Here is an 8,902-nt window from a genome sequence, read left to right on the forward strand (position 1 = left end):
GTCAACTCTCCTGTGATGACCTTCTTTCCCTTCTTCCATTTCTCTGCTTTCCTTCAAGGCCTAGTTGTTTTCTAGTGCTCATTCGTTTCCCCCATGCTTTCGTTGGCTATTTGAGGCCTCACTGTTCTTCTTTTTAGCTATCATTTTTTATATATTATACATATTTATTATTTACATATTTTATAATATTTATACATTAGTTTTTTCCTCCATTCTATCTAAAAGAGAAGCTCTTTGCAAGTTGGAACCATGCCTTGTAATTCATTGACTTCTTAGCCAAAACATTGTACTTTGAGTGGTAATTGTCTTATTATGGAATCGGAAAAAAAGATCAAACTAAGAGGAAGATAGAGACTTTACGAGGCCAGACCATTCTTCCTTCATTTGTGCTCCAAAAGCGTTTTGCACAAATGAAGCCAAGTGTAGCAAAAAAGAAGGTGGGTGCTGGGGCCAGAGGACTTGGCTTGAAATCCCAGCCCTAAAATTTACTCCCTGTTTGACTTTGGGAAAGTTGCTATCATGTTTTAAGGGCCCATTTTCTCCTTGGTGAAATGGGGATGATAATACTAATTTTATATGGTTCCCGTGAAGATTCGAGAATGCAATTAGGTGGTCACTTTGCACTGAGCTGGGTACATGGTAGCTCTTACAACTACAGCTTTCTTAATAAGACTATACTCTGTTTGGTTCTTTTTTTTTTTTTTTTTAAAGATTGGCACCTGAGCTAACAACTGTTGCCAATCTTTTTTTTTCCTGCTTTTCCTCCCCAAATCCCCCCAGTATCTAGTTGTATATTTTAGTTGTGGTCCTTCTAGTTGTGGCCCATGGGACACCGCCTCAACATGGCCTGATGAGCTGTGCCATGTCTGTGCCCAGGATCCGAACCCTGGGCCACCGAAGCAGAGTGCGCGAACTGAACTGCTCGGCCACGGGGCTGGACCCTTTACTCTGTTCTTGTTATGTCTCTCACAGAAATCACTCTCTACTAGATAGTAAATTCCTCAAGGGCAGAGGGTTGTCCTTCGTTTTTGTTACCCCCTCCCCACCTCCCCAGCTCAGTGCCTGCCACATAGTAGCATTCGACAATTTTTTTAACGACTATGAGAAGGAACTCTAGTGAAGAGTCCAGGTTGGAAGACCCTGTAAAAGCCTCTTTAAAGCTGATCGCAGCCAGGTTCTACAAACTGTGCTTTGTACCAGACCCTAGTGTGGGGCTCGACCCATAAAAAATGTGCTCAAGTAAGGATTCTTCAGTTACTTGAATTTATCCCCATGACTGTATTTTCGTTTCTAGTATTTCATCTGGCTCATTTTCAAATATGGATATTCTTTTGTCCATGATGTCTTGTCCTTGCCTTATGGAATCCATTCTTTCTTTAGCTCTTTATACATTTTAAACACACTTATTAGGAAGTCCCTTTCTGTTCTGTTACTCCTAGCTCCTGTTCTGTAAAGTCTTCCTTTATTGGGATTTGCTGCATCCCTTTCATGGCAGTTGGCTTCCTCTTGTGTTGCAATTTTTGACAGCGAACGCATCTTCAGCGGGAAGTATTGTCCGAAAAGGTCCAACCATGCCCTGGATTGTGGCAGTGTCCAGTGGGATGGGTTTCCCTTTGTCTCTGTTAGGATGCTAAAGGGGTAAACAGACCCAGCACAGTTTTTATTAGTAACAGTAAGATCTAGAGTACAGGCCCAAGAGACCTACACGTGACTTACTTCTTCCATGCCTTCCTGGACTACTTTGACAAGCAGCATGTGGTTACAATCATGTGCCTATATTGTCTAAGATATTGATAAGGGCCTTGTAAAAGTATATCTTCCTTTTGTTCTTCCAGAACTGTCATTCTGATGTGGAAACCAGGTGATCTGGACAGGATTAGTTATTAGGAACCGTTTTGGTTATTATTTGGTACTGACTTTTCTTAAAGTGTTTGCTAAATCAATTGGCTGGTGAGTTTTCCCCTTCAAGTATAGAAGTGAAGCTCATGAGTGGATGCATCTAGAGTCTTATTATTATTTGTGATTACACATAGTTTATTTTCTTTATACTTTTTTGTATTTTCCAAATTTTCTACAATAAATACTTTTAATAAAAAATAACTTAAACACTTCTCTTCAAATTCCAGTTTTCTTAGATTTCTTAAATTATCAGTCTACTTTTCAACTTCCTCAGGATTTTTCAAGCACAGCTACTAGACTTTCTTCTTCATGGGTGATAATATCTCTCTTTAATTTCTCATTAAGATTTCATAGAATAAGAAACCATATATCTCAAATATTCCAAGAGAGTCCAGTTTCACTCTCCTACTTATAAAATCAATATTTAAGGGGCCAGCCCGGTAGTTCAGTGGTTAAGTTCACACGTTCTGCTTCAGCAGCCCGGGGTTCACCAATTTGGATCCTTGGTGCGGACCTACACACTGCTTGTCAAGCCATGCTGCGGCAGGCATCCCACATATAAAGTACAGGACGATGGGCACAGATCTTAGCTCAGTGCCAGTCTTCCCCAGCAAAAAAGAAGAGGATTGGTGGCAGATGTTAGCTCAGGGCTAATCTTCCTCAAAAAAAAAAAAAAAAAATCAATACATAATTAAGAAAATGTGGTTATTATACCTATAAGGTTTTTCAGTTTCTCCATAGGCCCTTGCCCACCCCTCTGCACATTTTCTCTCTAGGGTCTAGTTTATTTAATAGCTCGAAGAAAGTTTTACAGTTTTTGTTGCACAGAAGTAATAAATATGTTGAGTGTTATGTTCCTATACAGTGTATATTACACTGTTTTTTTCCAACACATAAGCATCTCCTCAGACTTTGTGGAGTTCCTGGAAGATGATGGAAGTAGTCCTCTGATGGTGATAACTGATTCTTAGAATAGACTTAGATCCAAGAGATTGGAAATATTGGCACTTCAAGGATGAATAAGACGTTGATTTTCCCATCAAGGAGTTTATAATCTAGAAGAGATATATACATGCAAGGCAATGACAGGAGCACCATAGGAGAAAGTACTGTCTTGGAGTTAAGTATAAAGAGCTATGGGAATAACAATGCAAGACCAATTAATTCTGCCAAGTAGAAGAGAATAGAGGAAAACTAAAGAAAGAAGGTGACCTTCTGATGCTCTTGGAATGAAGATTTCACTAGGAAGGCAAGGCTGGAAGACATTTGTGGCGGAAGGAATAGCTTGAACAAAGGTGTGACCACTACAGTAGTTGGATGCAAGAAATAACACACCTGTTTATTTTTTTCTAAATGAAATGAAATCTAGTTCAGGATCCCCACCCACCTCTTGTCAGGAAGTAAAATGTGTCATTTTTTTTGGGTGGGGACACCAGTGGGCAATATACACAGTATAAAAAGATGGGGGATGGGCCTCTGGTCTTTGGGGCACCATGGTTGTCACTGAGAGGTCCAATCTTCGAGCTCCTGGAGTCCGTATGAAGGGCTCACAGTGCCTACTGTTCCAAGTGCTCCTCTTCCAAGAAACAAGAGTTTGTCCTAGGGGTTTGTAGATATCCTGGGAGCTAGGCTGGGATCACATGGCTCTGCACACAGTTTGACTTAATGCCCGTTTTCCTATTCAGCACTTCATCACTGCCCTATGCTGTGCCTGCTGTCTAAAGATCAGACATCTCAAGCCTGGCTCAGTGGCTGCAGAGAATAAAGCTCTCGTTCTTTTGTGGATGGGGAAGAGTCCTTCCCTGACTGCAGAAAGGAGGGTAGGAGTCTGGAGTCCATGTGCTCCTTGTGCAGACTTTCAGTCAAGTCCTCTCTTTCCAGCAATTTGCCTCTTTCACTGTCTTTAGTGCCTGAGGCTTCCAGCACTTGAGCCTGAAAGCCAAAGCAGCTGGCTTCTGGTCAATGCACCCCTCTGTAGGTCCTTAGGCTTCACCTTCCCCCACTGGTCCAAACTAGTTACTACCTGTCCATCCTTTCTGTCTTCCTGTTTTACTGTTTGGGGCTACAGATACACACTAGATTCACTGCTGATGCCTCTTGCTCTTCTTGTTGGTTTTGGATGATATCTGAGGAGAGGGTTACTCCACTATTTTTTTTTTAAAGATTGGCCCTGAGCTAACATCTATTGCCAATCTTCCTCTTTTTTATTTTCTTTCTCTCCAAAGTTCCCCAGTTCATAGTTGTATATGATAGTTGCAGGTCCTTCTAGTTCCTCCATGTGGGACACCACCTCAGCATGGCCTGATGAGTGGTGCTAGGTCTGTGCCCAGGATCTGAACCGGCGAAACCCCGAGCCACCAAAGCAAACTTAAGCGCTCGGCCATGGGGTCGGCCCCTCCACCATCTTTGAAGTATGCATTCTTCAAGATAAATTTTTCTTTCCCTTATTTGCTAACTTTCTGACACTTTCTAACTTTTGATAATTTTTTTTTCCTCTTAGATCATTAGACTTTCATTTACTTTTCCTTGAATTGAAGATGAGAATCCACCTTAATAGTCTCTAATTTAAAAAATTTAACTTTTATTTTATCAGAGTTATTAATGTGCGTAATTTAAAGGATTAAGCAGTTCTGTAAAACTTATTATGAAAAGTAGGTGTCACCTGCATGCCACTGCCCTCAATAGCTTTCTAGAAGCATCATCTTTCAAACTTGTAGCTGTTATGATTGATACTTATATCCACATCACTAAACAACTTGCTTATAGTGCTATATCTTGATTTTTCAGTTAAGGTATTGTCTATTCGCTTCCTGCTGTGGAAGATGAGAACTTAGCTCTCTTTTACCCACCATTCTTAAACACACACCCCATCCCCCCATCTGCCCTAAATAGATGTATCATAATTTTGTTTAATCTTCAGCATTTATCAGATTTATAACTATTTATATGATTATGCTTTTATGACTATGTGATTATTATTTACACATGAGCTATGTGATATTCTATGATTGTTTTTCTTTTCTTGAACCATTTTGAAAAATTTTAATCAAGTACATAATTGTCCTATTGTTTAGTTTGCTTTTTTTTCCTATTTTCTTTTTTTTCTTTATTCATCTCTAAACTCCCCTCTGAATATATATGCATATATATTCAAGCCCATCAGATGCTCTCTCATTTTCATCTTGTTGGAAACCTCTCTCTTAAAAGCCCTTTGACCTCCAATCTTAACTGTGTCCTTTATCCCTGGTGCACACCTGCCATCCTGTTCTTCCTTCACTGTCATTCTGGGACCCCCTTTGCCTCTCTCTTGAGTTGGTTCCACTGTTTTTGGATCCCATGTCCTGTCTTCCTGATTCTTGGTTTTCTCCATTGTTATTGTGGAGCACCTCTTCCAGTAGCTTCCTGAGTAAGGGTGCATAGGGGATAAGATTTATAAGCATGTCTGGAAGTCTTTAAGTGCCCTCACACTTAATTCATATTTCAGCTAAATGAGTAATTCTGAGGTGGAAATAATTTCCCTCAGACTTTTATTTTTTTTTTAAAGATTTTATTTTTTCCTTTTTCTCCCCAAAGCCCCCCAGTACACAGTTGTATATTCTTCATTGTGGGTCCTTCTAGTTGTGTCATGTGGGACGCTGCCTCAGCGTGGTTTAGATGAGCAGTGCCATGTCCGCGCCCAGGATTGAACCAACGAAACACTGGGCCGCCTGCAGCGGAGCGCCCCAACTTAACCACTCAGCCACGGGGCTAGCCCCTCCCTCAAACTTTTGAAGCCATTGTTCAATTGTTTTCTAATTCTAATCTTGGAAATTGACAGATCCGGAAACATTTTGACTCCTGACTCACTGTATATATTTTTTCTCTCAAAGCTTTTAGAATCTTCTCTTTACATCGGTTTTCTGAAATTTCATGAGGGGGTGTCTTGGTATAGCTCTGTTTTTATCTATTGTGTTAGGCACGCAATTGGTCTTTCCCATTTGGAAACTCATTTCTTTGGGAATTTTATTGAATTACTCTTTGACTTCTTTCTCTCCACTTGTGTTTTCTTTCCTTCTGGAATGTGTACTATTCGGGTGTAGTACAATCTATATTGATATTCTACTTTCTAAATTTAAAAAATTTTTTATTTTCCATCTCTGTCTTTTGCCCAACTTCTTGGGGGATTTTTTCTTTCAACTTTATTTTCTAACTGCTTCTTGAGTTTTTCATTTTTACTGTTATATTTTTTATTTCTATAAACTCTCTTTTTGTTCTCTGTTTTATTTTTTTTAAGTTATCTTACTCCTGTTTCATGGATACAGTGTATTCTCCTATCTCTCTGAGGATATTGATAACACCTTTTTTCTCCCAGGAGTTTTTTGTATGGCCTATGTTTATTCCGAGTTGCTTCCGATTATTTGTTCTCTCTCACAGTAGAGATTTTTCTCACATCTTTGCTGATCGCATTTAACATTGGGCACTAAAAAGCTGACTGGAAATGCTGAGCATATGGGGAGGTTTTGATTGTAGGCTTCATCATAACTGGTGTTCTGGTTGAGTTTTTTGGGGGAATAATATTCCTGATGTCTGTATCTTTAGACTTTTCCTTCAGAGTTCCCCATCGAGGTGTCTAATCTCCTGTCAGAGCAGCGCCACTCAAACGTCACTGTGTATACCAGTCACTGTGGAATTGTTGAAATGCAGATTCTGATTCAGTAGGTCTGGGGTAGGACTGAGATTCCTCAATTCTAATTGTTGTTGCTTTCCATGGACTGCATCTAATTTTTTTTTATTGAGGTAACATTGATTTATAACTATATAAATTTCAGGTGTACATCATTATATTTCGCCTTGTATATGGATTACATCACGTTTAACACCAAAAGTCTAGTTGCCTTCCGCCATTGTACACATGTGCCCCTTTACCCCTTTTCACTCTCTCCCCACTCCACTTCCCCTCTGGTAACCACCAATCTGTACTCTGTATCTATGTATTTGTTTGTTTAACTTCCACGTATGAATGAAATCACATGGTATTTGTCTTTTTCCATCTGACTTATTTTGCTTAGCATATTACCCTCACAGTCTGCCTGTGTTTTCACAAATGGCAAGATTTCATCTTTTTTATAGCTGAATAATATTCCATGGTATACATATACCACATCTTCTTTATCCATTCATCCATTGATGGAGGCTTAGATTGTTTCCAAATCTTGGCTATTGTGGATAATGCTGCGATGAACATAGGGGTGAATATATCTTTTCGAATGAGTATTTTCCTGTTACTTGGATAAGTACCGTATCTTGAATAAAAAAGGAAGAGGGACTATGATCCTGGCCGCCAGTTCTGTGAGTTGTTTTGGAGAAAAGGACTGGGAAGTCTCCACATTCAACATATGAAGTTTGCCTCCTTTGCACACTCATTCAATCCACTTGCTTTTAGCATGGTGCCCTTACTCTCAAGTGTGGGTGATGCCCCCAGTCCAGGGACCCTGTGCTTCTCCCTCTCCAGCGGGGGAACCTCTACTGTTCAGCTAGGGAGGAAGGAGGGTGGGAGCAGCAGTTGCTTGGTCAACGGCAGAGCGGCAAGGGGCTTGGAGGGAGTCTGGTTTCTTTTAAACAGACTTTTCACCAATTCTGTTTTGCTCTTACTTTCGCCCCTGCTTCCAGAGGTCCTTGATTCTGCACATTTTTCAGGATTAAAAGAAACATTGTATGTAAATCAAATTGGGCTGCCGCTGCTCTCCCTCAGCTGCTGATTTTAGGATTCAGCTTCCTTGGACTCCTTACTTTATTTTACTCGCATTCATCTTTCTACTTTCTAACCTCTACTTTTAAAATTTAATTTTTCTTTGCTATCGTGTCTCCCATTCTCTTTGCCCTTGGGCGTGGTGCTCTTAACAAAAGTCTCTTTGCTGTAGTTTTAGGGAATTTCAGGAGAGAGAAGATACACGTGTGTTTAGTCCGCCATCTTTAGCTACAAACCCTCCCTAATTTGTTTTCTGCTTTATGCTTCTGACTGTTGTCCTCAGGGCCCTTGAAAATATAGTTCCCCATACACAATTTATGAGACTTTGTTTCCCAACTGAGTTTGACTTCCTTGCCTTTCTAAGGTTGAGGGATCCAGGCTCATAAACTTTGATGTATAGTCTTAAAGTCTCTGTATGCAAATGAGACAAACATCACGATTTTATTGACCAATTTCCAATATTTCCTCTGGTCTGGGGCTCATAAGCACCATTATTCTTTCTTAATGTCTGGGAGCAACTATAAGGGCATAATTCAATTAATATACAGCTCCTACTTGTCTTAGAATTGATTTATTTATAGCTGAAGAGAGAGCTGGTTTTATATTACCATATGGGAGGCTGACTTGCTTATACTTGCTTCCCCCACTGCATTTCCAGCTCAGCACTCAGATAAAGGGAGTACCACGATGAGATGTTCTGTGGTAATCTGGACTCTTTTTTCCTTTTCTTTTTCTCCCCTTCTGAACTCCCCAATAGGGAGCTGAGCCTAGATATTTAATAGAAATAATATTTGGGATATTGAGGGAATTAAAATACAGTATAAGGGTGACTACTCTGAGATTCCATGATTCTATGAGAACCTGCATGTCTGAAGGTGTATCCCTGAATGAGTGTGTTTTTCTTTTGCTGAACCTGATGGTATGAGGAAGTAGAGAGTAGTGGCTAAGAACATAGACATAGCTTTTAAAGTCACATAGACTGGAGTCCGGTCCTCTTACTAATGGGATTGACTTGCACAAGATACTTAATCTTTCTAAGCTCCTGTTTCCTCACCTGTAGAGTAGGAAAATTAATACCTGCCCTACAGGTTGTCATAAAGATTAAACGTGATAATGTATGTACAGCACTTAGGACGGGGACTGGCCCTTAGGATGCACTTACTGTCTGTGATTGTTTGGGGGATTACCAAGGCCTCCTTTTCTTTCAAAACAGAGAATCTAGCATCATCTGCAATTCCAAGAGTTCCAGTATTTTCCATCTATTTGTATTAGACA

The sequence above is a fragment of the Equus caballus genome, chromosome 17 (assembly GCF_041296265.1).
Source record: "Equus caballus isolate H_3958 breed thoroughbred chromosome 17, TB-T2T, whole genome shotgun sequence".
Classification (NCBI taxonomy): Eukaryota; Metazoa; Chordata; class Mammalia; order Perissodactyla; family Equidae; genus Equus; species Equus caballus.